This window comes from Hetaerina americana, unplaced genomic scaffold, assembly GCF_022747635.1.
Source record: "Hetaerina americana unplaced genomic scaffold, ioHetAmer1.1.p SCAF_11, whole genome shotgun sequence".
In the NCBI taxonomy this organism is placed as follows: domain Eukaryota; kingdom Metazoa; phylum Arthropoda; class Insecta; order Odonata; family Calopterygidae; genus Hetaerina; species Hetaerina americana.
In genome coordinates this window covers 21144085-21165892 of record NW_027286181.1, presented here as the reverse complement: position 1 = coordinate 21165892, position 21808 = coordinate 21144085, and the positions used below count along the sequence as shown (strand labels likewise).

Sequence of the window (21808 nt, the reverse complement as noted above, 5' to 3'; positions counted from 1 at the left end):
TAGCAGCGCCACAGGAGGATCGGTTGATAATTAACTTGACTTGATAAATGAATATTTTGGCAATATATATGTTATAGTATTTTATAAATAGCATTGATGACGTGTAGCCAGTTTTGAAAGTTTCAATATTAATTCTTTTCTTTATGTTCTCCGTTAATGTAGTAGATATGACATTTTTATTCGATATTTATACTACTTGTATTTATTTTATCATTTTTTCCCCTCGAAACAGCCCATTCAAAATAGGAAATGTCAAAGTTCAAATATCCAAAAAAAAGACAAGTATCTGAAGGTGCATACTATATATCAAAATGGCAAACAGTAGACAAAAGTTTCAACGCCTTCATGAATCAAGCTTTGTGTAACTGACATATATTTACGATATCATACTCGCCTCTTTAAATGGTGTGAAATTGTAGAAATAAATGAACAAGCAAATGATTTGGAATATTTCAGAACTTCTTTGGACAAGGCAGAAGTGGTAACTTCCGCGTTCCTCCACATCTAAATCCTTGTCCTACAAAAGCATTTTGCCTCCCTCCTATCTTCTCTCTATAAAAAAATATGCCTCTTACTTTTTTCTTGGTCGACGCGTAGTGTGCCATATCTCATCCCAAAAGTGAGTTCAATGATAAGGAGGGTGGTGCTGATAAGACGCGCGAATGTTCAAGAATTGGATGGACATCGAGCCATTCCAAAGTCCCAGCTAAAGGGAAGAGGGTCACAACCTAGTGCCCACTCGATTCTATTGCAGGAAGAACGTAATCCAGTCACGCTCAGAAACGTAGACGAAGCCAAAACAAGTGAGAACCGCATTTCTTTATTTACTCTTCACTACTTAACGTTTTTTATATGGAAGGTTTTAGCTATATTTTATACAGCAGACTTATCTGAATCGGTCATTCGTTCAATTTAATCTCCTCAATTATAATTACCAGCGCTACTTTTAGCAATGCATTATACAATAATGTTTATATTTTAATCATTATTTGCAAACAACTCTCTAGCAACCAGAATTGCAACTGCATACTCAATGTTCATCAATATGACTGTATGAAAGATAATTGCTGTTGACTTAGGCGAGACGGAAATTTACGTGGCGAAAACAAATCAGAAATATCCAGCTAGATCCATCGATATTTCGCATTTTAAAATATAATTTTTTTTAAATTCGAGAGCCATTGCCTAAGTTACCGTATGGATACGTACATAAATACCACTTTTCTGAAGAAAACATAACAACGTAAGAAAACGTGATAAAATTTTGTTTACAAAAACGGAATGACAGATAGAAAGAAACGTACAAAAATTCACACAGTCAGCGTGAACAGCACGAAAAGGACAAAAAGAATAATTTAGGTATCTAATACAATAATAGGCTATCTTGTGCTTCTTATTACATTTGGTTATGTATCGCATATAACCATGGGTAAAAACGTTTCTATATCAAATAAATAGTTTCAATATCAAATCGACAGTGCGTGTTCGTTCCTTTGTTTTCTTATTTACTTACTTCTTCCATCTGTACTGTTTTTTTTCTATTTTTGTCGTAAGTAATTAAAAGATATATTGTATAACTGTTAGAAAGTTAAATCAATTTAAAAATGCAGGTAGACAATGAGACAGCATTTGTCAAATGTTGAATATGCAGGACATTACCGCTTACGGCGAAGAGCTGAAGGAACTGAAGAATAAACAATGCAACTCGTCATTCAAAAAATACTAAATGAATGAAAGAGAACCACTTTTAGTTATATAACCGAACCAAAACATAAATTATCAATCGTGAGCAAGCCAGTACAGAAAATGACTGGCTGCAAAAGACTTTGCATTCTTCCATTGTATTTCATCTGCTGATGTACAGTTTGATAGTTACTGTCATGTAGGGAAAACATTCATTCATCGTAAGTTTTAGCAATTGTGTTTTTTATATTGATACTGATCTAACCATAAAACTCATATAATCTATTTAAATGAATTTATGCCAAACATGTTTCGATGCAATTTATTTACCCTGGGTTTCGCTTGCAAATAAATATTGACTAAGAAATTAATCGGTATTATAAAATAGAGATTTGAAAGAGCAATATCGGGTGAACATCGTTGTATCGAAGGATGTGTCAACCGATTAATGGACAGAAACTTCATTGTATTATCTAATCCTTATTTTATTGTTATTATTTTCTGTTATTTCAATTTCTTTTGGAAGTATTTACTACCTATATGTAGAATTTTTAAGCAGCTGCAGTTAATACTACCTCCATTTTTTAAATACATGGCACTTTTATTGCTAATTAACATTTAAACAAAAGTTAAATGTTGATAGTTTGCCTGGTGTGAAATCAACCCTTGGCAAAGACCCAAGTAGTGACTCGAAGGATACCATGTACATGTAGACCACATACAACAACCCCTCACCACTCAATTCACTGCCGATGTTTTTACGAAAACTAATCCATTCTAGATAAAAAATTGAATGCGGAGATATTAACGAGGCGCAACTGAGTCGGATTCTCAAAAATGTCTGTGAACCCTTCCTTCCATTTTGTCTTGGGGGTAAACACCGAATTTTAGCCTTTTAATGAAGCTCACCTCTTTTGTTATCTCAAAGAAAAAAAGAGGAAAAGTAATTTTACAAAAAATTAATACACAATGACTTTAAAAGAGGATCCCATGTAATGAGAGTGAAGAGGGTCAAAAAGAAATGAAATCAGCTGCCGCGCGCGTGGAGATGTTTTGTTGTTTTTTTTCAATTTTTGGCCCAGAGGACACAGCCAAAAGAGGGTGAGGAGAAGGTAGGAAGAGCGTTGAGGAAGCAGGGGGAATTGTTTGCGTTGGGTCGGTCCGGTTGGTCAAGAGGAGGAAATTTCGTCTTGCAATGAGTTCAGGGGGCAACCGCAAATTATTTTATATTGTACGGGGGATGACTAGAGGGATGGAGGTAAATAAATAGAACGGAAATGTAACAATCTTCCAGAGAAACACGCAAAAGAAAGCTTACGAAATTCAATAAAGGCCCACAGAATGAAAGGACCTCAATTTGGCTGTGGCTGAAACACCAAAAAACTGACGGGCTGATGAAGGCATGGGAGTATTTTTATTATTTTCCGTGGGAGACTAAATTTTCTCGAATCTGCACATTATATACATGCATTTAAGTACATTACATAAACCTTATTCATGAAAACGTATTTTTTCCTGTGAGACAAACAATAGTTTTGGACTTTTAAACGTTATTGTCATTCTTAAATGACATTACTTGACTCACTTCTGCCCAAAAAATGACCGTAAAAAAGTCGATATATTTTTTAAACTGATATTTAAATTTCATTTTTATTACGCGAGTAAATATTTGCATTGCAGCTGTCCGGAACGGAAATTTAAGTATTCAAAAATTTAAATTGCAATGCAAAACCTAACTTTCAAATTTCGTGAGAGCTTTCGCATAAATTCTTGTAAATATTGATGCATAACGTTAGGAAGCTTTTGTGGAACTTTCAGGGCAATAAATTTTTGTGATTCAGTTGTGAATGTGACCTTCTCAGTTATTTTAGCAAGCTTCAAATTAATTCAATAATTTGTTTTACACCATCGGCGTCACACGCATCATTCTTTTGAAAACAGCAATTGAATCAATGTTGACGAGACTCATCTGTAACTATGTGAGTCGTCAATATACCAAATTATATTTAACTCATACACAGATAACTGAAAATATTTCATCAGTTTTGTTGATTGCATTAGTATAAATTATATAAGGACTTCTGCACGCTTTTGTTTTTCCTCCATTGTCACCCGAAAGTAAGATGATTTGGGGGTCATAAGCGGATTAGTCCCTCGCCGTCAGTGTATTCCGCTAGAGTACGTCATGTCAGCAATGCAAGGTAGGCCTATTACGGGTTAATTAGTAAGTTATCAAAACAATGGCGCGACTTTTAGCAATGAGATATCAATTTTCGTGTGATACTGGTTCAAACAATTAATGAGAAGAGTATTCATATGCTCAAAGCCACATTAACCTCAAGCCTCGTACCCAAATCTAGAAGCTTTCAAAACGGCATCAGTCCCATTCATGGTCGTAGACACGTATGAAAATGATACGGAAGATTAGAATTAAAAGGGTAGACATTGAAAACCGGAGTGACCGGTCGAATTAGTTTCGGGCGAAGACACGTTTACGCACGGTTTGCTAAAACGACCTCGAACTTCAAGAAGATAATAAGTGAACGACGAAGGGACACGGGTCCGATTTACGAGGTCGCAGCCTGGCACTTAACCTTTAACTTTACCCAAGCGATGTGATTCATCGGGCATGAGGTCTGTCTAGAAAACCATAGGCCTAATAGAGAAAGGGAACTGCTCCCCAATACTACTATATTAAAAATGAATTTATATTTATATGAATCCCGCATGCCGTATTCATCATTCATTCCTTCATCAGTATTTCAATCGTGATATTTGTTTACCGAAACTTTCCATTCATCTCTATCCAGCGTTTATTCCCCCTAACCCTCTGATGGCTTCTCTCTGTTTTAAATCCTTCTTAATTTATTTCCGATGTACTTTTCTCCTAGTTTCCTCACCGGATCTTCCCTTCAATCTTCCCTCCTATTCGTATTACGTTATTAACTAATCCACTGTACCTCAAGGTGGCTCTTCTTTGCCGTTGAATTCTCACCATAAGGTCCCTTTCCCTATTCTGCCCTTCTGTTTTTATTTTCTCGCTCCTCACATTGTACGATTAGGTCCATTTAATCTACAGAATTATCTCTATCACGCTGTTACAAAGGCTTCTATTCTTTGCTGGTTCATTTTTTCAATAATCACTTTACCGCATAAGGCTTAATATTAGGTGAGCTCTACCCTAACTTATCAAACTAATTTCCGGGTTGATTACTGTAGTTTACTAGAAGCTGAGAATCGGAGAGAGATATCCGGGATATACCGATGATTAGTACATAAAGAGCGCCGTCTTCTAGCGAACTTAACACTCATCAACCAATGCTTAACGGAAGAGGGTGTAAATTATGAACGGGAAAAATATAATGGACAGGAAGGTGAAAAAGAAAGCAGTGAATAGTAGGAGAGTACTCGTAAAGATAAACTTGTTATGAGAGAAATTCTGAAATAGCAGGAGAAAGGGTTGCAGGGTATATCGAGGGGCAATTGAATCTTGAACATTCTCCATCTCCACATTACAAAAAGAATCTAGAAGTGGATTCTTCGATTCAAATGATTCAGTGGAATTTCTTTGCAAGCATGACAATGTCAGCATACGAGGCAATATCAACATCTTAGGCAGGGTTCCTTATATTTTTCTTCGTTTCTATCAAGCAAGCCAACAATGCAGACGCATACATCTATGAAGAGCACCATATTGCATTCATTCAAGAGAAAACAACTCCCTGTAGGTCGCGTATAACTTCATCACAAATGCATACCGCATTTTACACGAATATCCCTCATTTTCTTCATCGGGTCAAGACGAATGATTTTTAACCTCTGATAATTGTTGCATCAATAGAAGACATTCCTGGACCAAACAACGCTAAAACTTTTAAAATATGGCTAAACCTTTTCTTCCGATCGGTACAAATTCCATGCACGTGTTTGCCTGTGTATTATTGGCGTGAAGGTGAATGTCAAAAAGCAACTTACGCAACGCAAATCATCATGTACGCTTACCATCGCAACGAAACATCCGCACGCGAGGAGGTTTTCGTGATCTTTGAGTTACCCAACTACCGAAGTCTCCCGCCGGATAAAATCGCCGGTGTTCCATGGGACGAACGGGATTAATTAAAATCGCTCACTAAATGTCCTGTCTAACTGCTATAATGATGTTATGCTTCACCGTTCATAGGCACGCTCCCTCGTGAACAACGCGTGAGTGACAGCCTGGTTGATACAGAATCACTCACGTGAATTACATCCCCAAGAATATGTAATGGCCGGTAATTTCTCATTTCAATGATACATCGATTTTGGCCATTAATTTGGCATTGACAAGTTTTTCCCGGTAAATTTGTCATACGTAGCGTAAATATGAACTTGTTCAAACAAGATAAAGAAACGTTGTCGGTCGGACACACCTTGAGGCAAAATGGATTAGTAAAAACATAATAGAAGGGAAAATTGAAGGAAAACTTCGTCATAGGAAGAAAAAGAGACGAGTACATAGTACAAATTAAGAAGGATGTAAAATAGAGACGCTGTCGGGGGGTGAGAGAATAAACACCGAACAGAGAAATGTAGAGGGTCGCAGTACCCCAACATTAGGACTGAAATACTGATGATGATAACATTGGAAGACATATGAGAGTCATTTAGTAGAGAGCTTTGAGGAAGCAATTTGGTTGGTTAAGAATACGTTTAGGTTGGAACCCAAAAATAAATTTTTGCCCGAGTTTTTCGGTGAAATGTCAACTCAAAAGCAGATCCACGCAGCCTGTTATACGCAAACTATCAACGTTCAGGGGAAAAAAAATTTAAAAGTAGACCCAACTGACTTCCGGAGGTCAAGAACGGAGCGGATGAGGTGATAGTGACGACCTAAAATGGGTGCAATAGGTCCGCGCGCGAACTTTTTTTTACTTTCACGGAAACACTAATGAAGGCCAACCGGACGCCGAAAGCCATTTGGCCCGACGCAGCGCGAAGCAAGTTCAAATTTGATTTTTCATGGAAACTCTAGATACTCCTATTGTTTTAAGTGTAAAAATAGAAAGTTACATCAGATTTCATACTAACCGATCAAATATGGACACTTGGAAAAAAGATAAGGTCCCCAAGGCGTCTTCCACAGAACTTTTTGTTTATAGCGTAACGATCGAAATGTTTCAACGCTGTTTAACATTTCTCCATAAAAACTGACAACGTTTTCAGAATAGAAATACAGCAAATAAATTTCATAACAATGTACTCTTTTTCATTCGAGATGCAAAGTTTCTAAAATTTCGTTCGATCGATTTCGACGTCAAAGCTGCATTGTTTCGGTACCATTGTCATAAAAAAGGACCGCTTTCACGCAATCTATTTAAATGAAATGGAATTGAGGTCTTTTAAAGGTGTAATTCCACCTTAATAATGACATTGTGACCTCGAAATCGATCGAAAAAATGTATGTATGCGTTTGTGTGTGTGTACTCACACATAAAATAGACTCAAACCAACGCACACATGTATAAATATATAAACACATATATATATATATATATATATATATATATATATATATATATATATATATATATATATAAACATATATATACATATATAAATATATAAACAGGTTGCGGCAAAATAACTACCTTTTTTAAATGCAAAACGCTTTCAAAAAAGGAAGTTAAGTAGCCACACACCGTGTGTATAGGTATATATATATACAGGGTGTGTGTGTGTATATGTACACACACATATATATATATATATAAATATATATATATATATATATATATATATATATATATAAAAATATATATATACATATATATATATATATATATATATATATATATATATATATGCATACTTGAATATATATATTACTTGAAGAAGGCCTCTTTTAAACGTTACTATTTTATTTGTGCTCTATTGTACCGTCCCAATATTATACTGCTCGTGTGAGTGTTTCTTTATGATCGATATATATATATACATATATATATATATATATATATATATATATATATATATATATATGTATGTATATATATACTCACTGCAGCGGAGGTCCTTGAACTCTCGAAAGGAAGAGATGGAAAAAAATTCTCGAGTGACACTCAAGGAAGGAATTACGTATTAGAAACAAAGGGGTTTTCTAGTGCTAATTCTTCTTAGCTGACAAGGGAATGGAGGCTGGCGGAAATTTACGGACACCTGTGAGATGCTGAATTTGACAACAATGAACGCTTCTATTTTGCGATATAACTAGAACTGACGTTACAAAAGGAGGGATTACGAACGACATGCTCAAAAAAGACATGTCTCCTTCATCGAATTAAAGGTGCTGGAATTGTAAAATAATATTTCAGTTAGTCTTTTGAGGAGCTAAATCTGGTAACAAAAGCTGGGTTTTCTATCAAAGCGTAATTGTCAATGTGGGGTAATAGTACTGTCATGAGAGTTGGCGATTGAAAGCTGAGGTTATATTTTCCATTAGAGATTGGTTGGTGGGATATTTTGATAGAGGTAGGATAATCAGGAAATGATGAAAGAAGGATGGAGAGAAACCCGGCTTCTACATTAGCCTACTCTTAGAACGAAATGCGCCATGGGGTCATGATTAAACGTTCCATCCAGCGGACGGCGTGCTTCACTTAAGGTTCTCTCTATATACATTAATACCCAAAGTAAGGATCGGCGTACCACAGGAAAATATCCACCCATTGTCAGGATTTCAACTTGAACCCTTGGGGTAAGAAACCAGTTGATTAGCCATCATTCTAATTCCGTCAAAAACTTGAGAATTGGGAAAACTTGAGGAAAATGTTAGAAAACTTCTCTAACATTAATCCCTGTGAGGGGGCACTATGAACAAGACCTTGTCGAATAAAACCACACGTCCCATTCGTCGAAAAGATATCGAAATGACACTGCAGTCAGTTTACTCTTTCGAGGGGATAAATTTGGCAACAACGGTCGTGTTTTCGATTTAAAAGTGAAGTTTTGAGAAAACTTGCCTAGTATTTTCACCAAGATCTGGGATATGCGAACAAGAACAACGATCAAAAGGCACATATATCCTTCATAAAGAAAGTAGGTTGGGACAATCAGTTGGCGAGTTTAACTTACTTTTGTCGGGACTCTGGATAAAATCCCTTTCGTCCGGTCGAGAAACAATGGCCCCTTGGCGTCACGCGATGGCGGACTGAACCGGCGTCTGGTGGACTCGAACGACGAGAATTTCTTCTCTCTATCTCTTTAAACTTCACCGCGGAGAGGTCGGGAGCAGAGTGACGAAGGACGGCGATATCCTCAGACTCAAAACCGCTCGTTCGGGAAACTTTTTATTTCGCCTCCTCCTTCCCCACAACCACCACCTTCCCCCTCCACCCTACCGGTCACATACACTCTCTCCCACCGTGCCATCAAGCCATTAAGTAAAATCCCCCACCCCCCGCCTCGCCGCAACTCACTTGCGCCATCTTAGGCAGAAACACATCCCCCTCTCAGACCCAATCCTCCCATCCCTCTCCCCTTTCTCGATTCCGACGGGGATTTTTTTTGATAAAAAATTTATATTTTTAAATACAGCCTCGCCCTCATTCACGATTCCTGAGCGCGGGTTCTTCCCGCTCTCTCTCTCTCCCTGTCTTTCAACCTTCTCCACCATTCCCCTTCCTATTGTTAGGGCAGGGTTCTTCTACCTGTCAATGGTTGATTTTTAATTAGGGTTGTCCGGTTATCATAATGCTATGGAAAGGATTCGGGAGACTGCCACGTGTTGCCGGCATAAAATACTCATCCTTTTTTATAAGTGGCGAGGCAAGTTTAATATCTCACGCATAACATCCGTAACACGGTACTCTTACTTAAAAAACGATAAACTTGTAAATAAGGCTCTGCATGTAATTTCTACAGGTTTAAATGCATGCCGCAGTACATAACCCCACAATATTCTTGCTACCCATGCTCTTGATGTTTCATTCTGTCTCTATATGTAATCTTATGTACATTTCCATCTTCTATATTATATACATATGCTATGAATGGTACCCTTCAAGCTGCCGGCAGGGTGTGTGGCAGGGGGTGATTACACACCCACATAAATAACATTGCTCTCTAAACTTTCGTCACATTTGCCCAATACTCTTCTAATAAACTATTTTTTCGTTAGTTTTTCCGCATATTCCCCGTTTATGTTGCACTCAAAAAGTTCCGATTCGGTGAGTTGCATAGGTAACTTACATGACGCGTGTATAAAACTTTGAATGATGGGAATGCTTGTGACTAATGGTAAGAAAACTTCAACAACTCCATCAACAAATAAGGTTAATTGAGTAAATTTTGTCGATTCAATGCAACGAGCATTGTTTAAGCTTCCTAAATCGCATCAATTCTTAAATTGTGAATCATATCCAGGACCAACCTTAGTAGCCGGATGCTCTAAGCAATATATCATCGTGTTCTCCCGCATGGAAGTGTAGCTATGAATATATATATGGCAACGCGTCCCCTAGGCTAGAATCAATGCATTGTGACCGATGCAAATATGATGGATACGTGATTTCCCATGTTTACGATTAGGCTGACCTTAGTCATGGGTTGAGACACCCTCCCATTCTGGGAAACGGTTGGTGGTCACCGGTAGAGTGGAAAGATTTATCCGTGATTCTACTTCCGGGGCGGACCTGCAAAAATATCGGCACAGGAAATGCAGTGAAAAATATTGGCCGGCTTCGGAAAATATTGTAGAAATTATTCATATGATCGTCGTGACCAAAAAGTGCTTAAAAAACCATCGAATATGAAAAAATAACAAAAATTAACTATTATTCGTCAGTAAAAGACTGAAAAAATTATTTGCTCGGGAATAATAATGAAATACAACGAAAATAATAAATTATATTATTTCACTCACTCTTTTGATCCCTGGCGTCTTATCAAAGACCAAGCAACATCGTCAAGGGAAAAAACGCATGTGATAGGGTAAATACATGTTTTTATCATTTATATCCTCAGTATACCATTCCTTCCACTTCCTCATTTACCCAACGCTATCCCCTCTATCACAGTCTTCAACGCATCGTTTCTAATCAAAGTTCTCTGCATCCGTCTTTCCTGCCTCTTTTGGATTTCTCCGAATAATTCCCTCTCATCCCCATTTCTCCATCACACTAGCACTTCCTTGTTTGTTTCCTTTTCTGCTTACTTCACCTTTTCCATCTTTCTCCCAGACCACTCTTCATAAACCTTCAATCTACGCCTACCATCTTGTTTCAGTGGCCATGTTTCCTCGTCGAACAAACGCACGCTATAAAACAAAGTTTTGATGAGCGCATAGTTAACATGATCACTGAACTTCCCTGTCATCAATTCACGCCTCCTTGAGTAAGCTACTTCGCCTTACCCAATTATTCTTCTTACTTATCAACCACTTAGACCATTTTGGTTCCAAACACCTCCAAAGGTAAACTGTTATCTCTGCTCTAGTTTGTGCTCTCCTTTCTTAACGCTTAACTTAGTCTCCCTCCTTGTCGAAAACCTCGTAACCCTTGCTCTGTTTGCGTTGATTCTCAACCAATACCTATCACACTGATTATGTTATACGCTCAACAAATGTTTCAATGTTTCTTTTATTACATAAAATAAAAAAATATGATTGTTGTACAGTTAGAGGGCAGGTAGAAATCATATGGAATTTAAAAATTGTTTGATGAAATACAGTTTTGTTATGGATTTGTAGTGTAGTGTTGGAGTGGGTCTTTAATAGTAGTAATAATGAACCCTCAATCCATCAACAAACCCTATCCTGGCCTACTGTTAATTGTACGTAATAAAAAAATAATGCCATTTTCATTTGAAATCTTCAACATTTGGCTTCACAAAATCTGCGCCGTTTGTACATGCGCAACATTATTTATCTTCCCCAAATTACCCAAATAATTTCGTCCATGTGGGATAAGCATTTAATCAAGTGCCCTCCTAGCTTTATTATTCCCTTGACCACTCGGTTCTCGGCTTGTCCCTTCCGTACCGTTTCCTATCTCTCTCACCTCGTCATTCCAAGTCATTTTTTCCTCGAACGATAAGGGATCAGTATCACATTGTCCGACCGCGGTAGGACGGGGTCGGAGAAACGGGGTCATATTTGGGTCAAAATTAGTCCGATGTGTATTCATACCCTGCCACACACCCTAGCGGTAGCTTGCGGGGTACTGAAATGTATCAAAACCTTCTGATCTAGGGATCGCCGATTGCGTTTTGGAATAAGGTTATTGATTTTTCTCATCATTATGTTTTCCATTACTTTTCATTGTGGTCTCGGCTACTGTTATTCGTAACATTTTAAAGTTTTTTAAAATATTTTTATTATTTCATAGTACCCTGCAAGCCATCGCCAGGGTGACAGACACCCTAGCCATGGCTTGCAGGGCTTGCAATTTTACACGCCAGACTACTCTTGACACAAGTTTTGAAGCACCTAGCCCATTACAATATTTCCGGCAGGTATATACAGCGATATTCAACTACTTATGTCTTCCTCATGGAATGCGCAAACCAACGAAGAAAATCACGCAGCATGCCAAAAATATTCATTAGCGCTATGTTTCTATATTACTCTGTTTACTTGAGCTATTTTAAATTAAAATTAATGATGAAAGGAAGTATTTATTTAACTTGCATTAAAAACCTGTTGTGGCACGCCAGGGTACCACGGCACGCCGGTTGAAAGTCGCAGGGATTCAACTTCCCACGCACGTAACCTGTTTGTGTGTGCTCTGTTCCCCAACACAACCGTATTTTTCTTTCAATAAAATTTTGAAACGAACAAAGTATCCCTTTGAAGCTTTCCAGTATCGTCAAAAAACAATCATTGTCTCATTACCGATTATTTAATGATTTGAATTTTTTATTAATTTTGAAAAACGACAACGAACGGTAAAAATCAGTAGTGAAATTTATGACAGATGAATTATAAAAATCATATACAAACCCCAAGCTAGCAAATGATGAATTTGGGTGACTATCACGAGGGAGTGCAAAATAACAGTTTGATAATTACTTGATAATAATGTTGATCGAGTGAGCGAAGGTCAACGACCAAGGTCGGTGAAACCGGTTCTAAATTTGTGTTTCAGATGCTAAAAAGGTGTAATGACGTCTTATCAATGCGAAATGACACACCTTTTAGCCTTTATCGTCCGAATAATTCCTCAAAATTACTCGTTTGTTGAAACTAAGCTCCTTAAACGGTTTCCCGCAGATATTTCGAGTGGGAAACTGGAATGCAACCCTGCGGGAAACGACTGACCTTGACTGGAGACTGCTCTCTCCGCTCACGACTTTTCGTAGGCATTAAATGGACGCCGTGTTTCATACTCAAAACCATATTATATTGGTGGTTTATAATGGTGGAATCTCTGAACTTTGAATCAACATACATCCACAGATATATTTATAGATACTAACTACTTTGGAAGCAGTATCATCACCACGACTCTGTTAACTCTAACAGGACTCAAGAGATTAGCCGAATCAGTCGACTTGTCTCGGAATATGATTTTTCCGAGAGACCAGCTTCGACTAATCTTGGTTGGTATTGAGCCCTTGAGGAGTATGTTTTAAAATAATAGTTGAGGTACAGTAACGAAAGGATGGCAAATTTTACAAAAGAAAGAAAAATAGGACATACCGATTAAAATGTAATATTTCTGTCATGAAAGGCGTTTCGAGGGAAGAAAAACTCCTCTTGTCCCCCTTCGCCATGTACACACCACTGCTGATCCATCAAAATTTATTAATACAGGTGCTTTGAGTATTAAAAATCAGCCCCCGCGACACCAGATTCCCCAAAACGTGAATCATGCGATCTGCTTGAGCACAGTGAAGGATGTGCCGTGGGCTAGATTCATCACGACCGCATGACGCGATCTCCGGAAGCCGGGATCCACGTGCAATTGCGGGCGGCATAAACAATTGAAACACGAGATAGCGTCCCCAGTCTCGGATCTCCCCGGGGTTTCCCTGCGCTGACTCGTGACAGTGAGTCTCATAAGCGGTCTCCAAGAGCATTAACATTCGGAGCCATTTTTTTCATGCCATGAAATTGGAAATTTGCACCATACGCATTAAATAACATGTATCACACTGATAAAAAAATACACAAAACAATCCTTCACTTAAATTTTAAATAAAGTAAGGATTTCCTTCTATTGCTGGAAAATAAACAAAAAGCAATTTCACGATAGCCCTTAGGTTTTATAAAATCTCGTAATTCCTATATATATATATATATATATATATATATATATATATATATATATATATATATATATATATATATATATATATGATATATATCTATACATACATATACATATCTATACATATATATATATATATATATATATATATATATATATATATATATATATATATAATCATCTTTAAAACTGGCCTTAGAACTTACTGGTCCTGCTTTTTTCGTGTCGATGAAGCTATAAATTAAATCTTGAACTTGAGGAACTCATTACATGGTGGTGGTAAAATTCACTAAATGAATCGCTATGTTAAGATTATCAACATTAAGTTTTGTTGAGCTTATTTCTCCATTTAAGAGCAAAACACTATCTCAACCTTCATATAAAACTGATCGCGAGATACCGAATTACTATGAAAAGCAAAGGTTTTTCTTTTTGTTCTTCGTTGATTTAAAATACGTTAGGAGGACTCGTGGGCGATAAAAGCAGTGAACAAACAAGTATGGAGGCGATGAAAATGTGTTTCTTCAGAATAACGATGAAAAATTAAGACGGGGTAGTAAACGAAGAAAGGTTTCCATTAGTACGAGTAGAGGAAACTCTATGGAGGAAACATATTAAAGAGATGAAATAAACTAATTACATTCTGAGAGTTGATAGTTTAGTGAAGACCCCAGCTGAAGGAAGCTTAAGAGGGAAACAGTTACAGAGGAAGGCCATTGATGAATAACGAGGTGACGGATGACGTCAGAGCAAGAAACCATAAATAAATGAAGGCACTGAAATTCCACAGGTTAGCTTTGAGGAGTTGTTAAAAACCGAACCCTCGCATCGATAACCCATTATCATTATTATTTTATAATTTTTTGAGTATTTCATTGATAATTATTGACAGAACATATCATCATAACAAGTCATACATTAAAATTTGAGAGCAAAAGTTAGAACACGATGAGCACTTAACTATTTAGAAGTGTTTCGGGCAAGCGTACTACAAGTGGAAGATATAAGAAAAAGAATTGCGACAGAATAAGAAGCATTTCCAAAGAGAAAGTAGTTGATTACAAAGACCTTTGAATTAGGATGCAAGACTTTTGAGATGTCGGTGAGGAGAAGAATGGAAAACGTAAAATGGACGGAAAGGAAAACAAACAAAAGAGAGGATTGTTGGGAGAAATAGAGTACAGGAAGGGCAGGCTATTTTCGCTGTTGATTGACAGACGATCAACTGATGATTTCTAAGGATTTTCTACGGACCCCACGGTCAGTATAGGACTGCGAAATGAAGGGCAGAATATTTGGCAAGCAAGGGAGGGCGAGGGAGGAAATGGATAGATATTTTGGACGGGATGAAGATGGATACGGGGCATTGAAGGGTTATCCAATTCTTCAGGGCGTCATATATGTGTCGTGGCCAGGTAAATGCTTAGAAATGCAGCATTGTTTATTCATGGAAGATACAGAGCAACCGTTAAATCAACGACTGTAATGATTGCCTCATTAATTATTATCAACATAATGAGGTTACATCTGGGTACACGGTAGTCCGGGGGTAGAGCGTTGGACTACTGACCGGGGGGCCCGAGTTCGATTCCCGGGCATGCCTCTCTGGGCACCCTTAGCTCGACCCAAGCTGTGTGATTTGTCTGGTACCGGATCTTCCCAGGAAACCATGACACAGGGAAAGCAACTTGTCCCCCTACCCTAATTTGTGAATTTCACGCGCCATCGAGCTTAGTACTGGACGAACTCTACCGTCACCTACCAAACCGGCCTTATTTATTTATATACCCTGCAAGCCACCACTAGGTTTTGTGGCAGGGGGTAAATATACACCAAAATAATTTTACCCGAACACGACCCTACCGCGGTCGGACAGTGATATTATGATCCCCTATCGTTCGTGGAAAAAATGACATCTTAATTCCATCTTTTCTACACAATCTCTCTAATTTAATTAAAATGATCTCTCCTACCAAGGTACGATGTGGGTAATAATACATTTTCAACATCATTGCTAAAGAGACGCCCTTCCAATATATGCAAGAGCTTCAATCTGTACCCAGTGGAAAGAGGATATTTTATTTCCTTCCGGCAGTTAATAGTAGTGTTCCCGCGGGAACAGAAAACAGTTAAAGAAGAAGAAACGATGGATGGGAAGGAAGGGGAAAACAAAGTTATTGAAATGCGTTTTGTCAGTACTGAATTGATACAAATATGGGATACCAACCTATAACTATGGGATGGAAGGGAAGAAAACTTCTCAAACATCACATACTTGCAAACATCCATTCCATTCATACACAGAAATCATCGTTTAGGTACTTTATTCTGATTGGTGTGGGACAAGCATATCCCAAAACTAAGCCGTTGAGGCAGGCTTTTTCCATGGTCATTTGATCATTAGCTGAAATATAAATCCACTATAATATCAGACTTCAAATATCGAGACACATTTTGCGCAACAAAATTCCCATTTGCTCACACAAAATTATGTCGGAGTTAGCTAAGGGTAGGTCCTCTATTGATTTCATTTTCATGGATTTGAAGATTACTATTTGCTGATGATGGTTCGAAATCATTCCAGTAACAAGGCTTCAGTTCATTAGGGAAATCAACTCGGAATATGTTTTTTTTAATTCGCTAATAATCCAATCGACAATCACTTATTCCTATATGCATAATACAATTAATGCCATGTATACCTGCTGTTGAAATTTTGAGAGCAAACAAACCTTCATTAGCGCCCAGCGTCCCTATATCTGTTGAAAGGAAAAAGAGAGAGATGGCGTACAATCGCGTTAATTTTTAGCATAAACACTAGTTCGGACGTCCTAAGTTAATTTTTCCTCCAGTTTAAACATCCATCCGAATGGAACCAATCAAGACCCGGTCCACGTGCCTTGCACACGGGCGCAAGACGTCTCAGGCCGAACAGACCGAACCATTTGCTGGCGCGGCTGCAGAATACAAATCGCTGGCGGGGATCGATTGGGTCCAATGTGTAGCGCCTTATTTTTTCGCCACTCGCTATTTTTTTTCCTTTCTCTTCTTGTACTCGGTAAGAATTAAAAAAGAAAGCTAAAGGTTTCGGACGACCTTTAACTTTATCTGTAGGAGCCATTTTTGGCGCGAAAAGAAAACCTCTACCCTCTCATTATTTTTGCAGACCAACGAAATCTGATGAACATATATCTCGAATAATTCTGCCGGATCTTTGTGCGTACACGAAGATTATTTGTGACAAAAATCGGAGGGAAAAAGAGTGTGAGGAATGAGTAGATCATGAGAGAAGATTGAATGGACAAGCATGGGCAATGAGTGCTACGCTGATTCCGTCATGTTGAGAGAATGAATAAGAGAGTCTAATCACCGATCAGATATATGAGGGAAGAAAGGATGGTTTTAGAGAAGGAAGGAAAAGACAGAAAATCACGAGTAAATTTGGCGAAGAAGTGAATGAGGAAATGATATTGAAAAAACATAAGAGGAAGCTCACACGATGCTTCATAGTTGTCCACTATCGTCCAAATCCTACCTCTGACAGTCTATCTAGACTGTCCAGGACTGTTTATTTGATCTTGGAATAAAACCACATATGCAATGATAGGCAAAGGGCTTTTTCACAGGTGATCAACCGGCTTAGAGTTTATTTCTTTTGGATCCTGGCATTACGTACTGCGGCACTCTTCGAGCCTTAAGTAACATGACAGACAATAATCCTTAAACGTCAAACTACTCACCACAATAACTCATTCTTTAGTTCTGCATACTTTCTACCTACCTTAATGTTATCTAGAATGCCTATTCTTTTCTTTCATCTACCTTCCTCTCCTAGTCAAAGAATAGCCTTCCCATAGGTAACTAACCAAGGATGAGCGATCCGGAACTTTCTTCTTGGTATCAGAAGCTCGCACAATTCAATGCCGTTGAACTTCCCTGGAGTGTTAATTAAGTAAAATTTCTAAATTTTCTAGCCTCTACAGTGACGAAATCATGACGACGTGGCCTTAGTGAAGCCTGAATTATGTACGCAAGAATTGGGAATTCAGCGAGTCTACAACGTCTTAACAATGACAAAATTCTAGCTTAACTTCGACTTATCTCGAACTGTGAAGAATAATGCTTATTGTCGAGGCTGCGGCGTCACGGGTAAGAATTGGAGGTATTTTGAAGAATCATCGACCGTTGACAGTGTCGAAATTGGTGAATTAAGACCTCTGAAACTTTTGATTGCAAGACTCAGAAATGACCGAAGCTGCAACGTTACAACGTCGGAATTGTTGAGTAAATAATGTTGATTCCAGGACATTTGGTTTTCTAAATTGTCGAGCTTAGACAATTATAAAATGTGGACGTAATGGTTCCCTCTGATGGATAATTAATTTTATGTGCTTAAGACCTTGGAATTATCTTCCGTTTATACTTCATAAAAACACATCATTATTGAGCGACGACTATCCTTCCAGTTTTTCTTGAATTAGCAAGCCCTCAGCGGGAAGCAACTCCGGTCTTTCTGTGATGCAAAATCCTAAAACAAGAGGACGAAAGAGAGAAGCACACGAGAGATGAAAGATCATTTATCTTGTTTTTTCTTTCAAAGATATTGTTTCCGTACGGATAAACTAAGGCACCGGGAGAAGGATACGCGAGTATCACACCAACGAAAAGGATGGCGATGTCCAAAGACGGACCAGGTTAATTGGAATGGGCAGTCGGTGAGTGAGGGAAGCATTAGCAACTTCCGCGAAGCACTCTCCTCATTCTTTAACTGCCTCCTTTTCAGGAAACCTAGCCCCAATCCTCAACTCATATCCCGGAAGAGAGGGAATTTCGCCAAATTGACCTTGGATGCGTCAAAAAATTTCATTCAGCATTAATGCTTTTGGTACAGGTCTGATCGTGTTTTTCAGTGATTTAGTTTCAGGTTAAGCCGAACTAAACCCTTTCCTTTTTCCACGAATACCCTTTTGAGTCATGTGTTTTTTATCATTGAAAAAGAGAAATGAAAAATCATAAGTAAATCTTTTTAAAATATACTGGTCATCAATTGAATTACTTACATTTTATGCATGAAAAGAAAACAAAAACTTGATACATCTGCAATTAGTATATTACCAATGGTATTCTACATTTTGAGGCAGGTTTTTAATGGACGCAGAGTGAATAACGAGCTGCATTCCTTGCCTCTCCTAACGAAGCAAAAACTCACCCTACGACAGGCCACTCTTCAAATTTGATAACTATTTACCTCCCTCCATTTCACTCGATATGCCAATCCCATTTACAGCTCTTCCTTGCTTGCCTAAAGTTATCCACTCTCTATCACCGTCTTCATTATTCCACCTCCAATAATATTTTTTGCGTCTATTTTTCCGTCTCCAATTAATTTCCGCCAACAGTCCTCTCTACCCGTCTTACATGTCTAGTACCACTTTGTTAATTTACCTTTCGGGCCATTTTACCTTTTTCATCCTTCTTCACACTCTAATTTCAAAAACCTATCTACATATACCATCAAGCTTCAATGACCATTTTTCCGCGCCGTAAAACAACCGTGCTTCATGTCAAAAGCTTTTTCTTAAAATTTTGACTCAATGCCCCTGTCATCAACTCCCACCTCCTCCTGAGAGCTCCTTGCCTAGCACAATTCTTCTTCTTATGTCCCTACGGCTTTGACCATTTTAGTCCAGAAAACTTCCGAGATAGGTAAATATTTCCACTTGCTCTAGTTTATGACCTCATCTTTGATAAACATATAGCTAAACTTTCTTCCTTCTCGAAAACCGCATCACCTTTGTTTTTTTACATTGATTCTCATCCCATTCCTATCGCACTGACTTTCCATTGCACTTAGTAATACTTGTATCCCCTCGGTTGACATATCAACATCATATACGTACATAAGAGATAAAATCAAATAGTGAGCATTCAAAAAAGGCAGTTTTGGAGTCAACGTTTCGGAGAGAAAATATCCTTAGGTTATGTGCTATTTTCTCGTTTTTCGTGAATCTAAATAAAAGAATAGAATATGCAGCTGCTTTAGTAAATGTATAAAATATAATATCTAAAAGATAAAGCATGTAGTAGTAATATATGCAATTTATGTATTTTTTTATTTATTTATATAATCTGCAAGCCACCGCTAGGGAGTGTAATTACATATACCCAAACCGTAGGTAGAGGAAAAAAATAGCCTTGGAGTGATTTGAACGCGCGACCGTTCGCAGTGGAGGGCTTTACCTTACCGCCAGCGGGTAATGTTTGGTATTCTGGTATCTGCAACCTTGCGCATTCCAAATTCACAGTTTCAATCTCATCGAATATTGGCATTGACAATAAGATCTTACTCCAGGTCTTCCTTTGATCTTGCCAGCAGAATACTTCTCATTACAATTTTCATCACACAGACGCATCGTTAATTAATTCAAAAGAGGTAGAAAAGGTTGATTCAGAGCATATTTATTGATGATGGAGTGTCCAAGGCTGTGATAAAGAGAGAAGCAATGTATGCACAATAGGTGGGGTGATACAGGCGAGCCATTAGAATAGGCAATTTGAAGGATAGTATGAAAGCATACAGAATTGAAGAAAGGCTAATTGTAGTGTTGAGAGTTCGTTGTGGCTTGTTTTGTGACGCTTACAAATGTAGCGGTCGGTGTGCCCATCGAAAACTTACCTTAAACGGTAGACCAACATGATTAAATGATAAGGAATTTTGTCTTATCCATTCTTTATGATATATTCCATCATGAGGGCTATTCCTTAACGATAATTTTATCCAATTCCATGTTAAGTCATCGATGCCACTGTCCTCAGGCTCACAAAGGGAGGATTGCTTATTTTTACACGCCTGTCTCTCATCCTCAAGGTCAGGGCTGGAATCCAGTTTTCAGACTCAACGTTGCTTTCATTTCTGAGGTTCCAAGGTTGGATATTAGGACAGGTTGAAATCAGTTTGCGACGTCGACATACAAACGTTATAGAGCGCTACTCTAAAACATTCTTCGCATTACATTCTTTGTGTTCTCCGTTAATGCTTACATCTTAGAGATTGAAGATTAATTGGATTTCTTTTAGAATGAGTATCGCCCTAGATTCTTGGGCAAAAAAGCATTTGTAGTTTTTTATGCTTTTTTGTTTAAGTTGTTGGTCAAAATATAAATTAAGAAGTCGGCTTGTTTCTTATTGAATAAAATGAATTAAATATGTTTTAGAAAATTTTTAACGAATCCAGAAAGATAATTATGAAGATATATGTCATTCATTTGCGAAACTTTTTTATTCGTGGAAAAGGCATCTGAAGTAGTAAATTCGTTTCTTTTATTCATATTTTAGAATGAAATATATTACCAACCACCAGAGAGTTAAAGAAAATAGTCTTTCTACTTTTTTGGGAGAATTTTCAATGTCCGAAATACGTTGAAATATAATGATTAAATTTAATGAAAATATCTTTTGACACAATTCGCAATTCCATTTCATTTCCGGGCCAAATGTTTAACCGCTTAAAAATATATTCAGCTTTTTTATGTGTTTCCGTGTTTTTGTTTCCGTTCGCTAGTGCTAACTTGATATACATTATTATTCACATCTGTGAGACTTTCACATAAGTTATGCATATATATATATATATATATATATATATATATATATATATACACACACAACCAGGAGGTACTTGCCTGTTTCGTAGATTTCGAAAAAGCGTTTGATAGAGTGAATTGGGAAAAACTAATGAGTATATTGCAGAAAATAGGAATAGATTGGAGGGAAAGGAGGCTAATCCGCAACCTGTACATGTCTCAGACTGCTCAGGTGCGGGTGGGAAACGGGGAGTCAGGATGGGCAGTGTTAGGAAGGGGTGTAAGGCAGGGTTGTCC

General features: G+C 37.8%; 2 protein-coding genes across 3 annotated transcripts in view; one reads left to right on the top strand and one right to left on the bottom strand.

The window, feature by feature from the left end:
- The window catches only part of hdly (hadley), a 42822-nt gene extending 33868 nt beyond the window's left edge, over nucleotides 1-8954 (bottom strand). The window contains exon 1 of the mRNA XM_071599248.1: nucleotides 8794-8954. The gene's annotated coding sequence lies outside the window, so the exon portion shown is untranslated. The remainder of the gene's footprint in view (nucleotides 1-8793) is intronic.
- Nucleotides 1-21808, top strand: part of LOC139700824 (uncharacterized) — a 166923-nt gene that overhangs the window by 102719 nt on the left and 42396 nt on the right. The window lies entirely within an intron of this gene.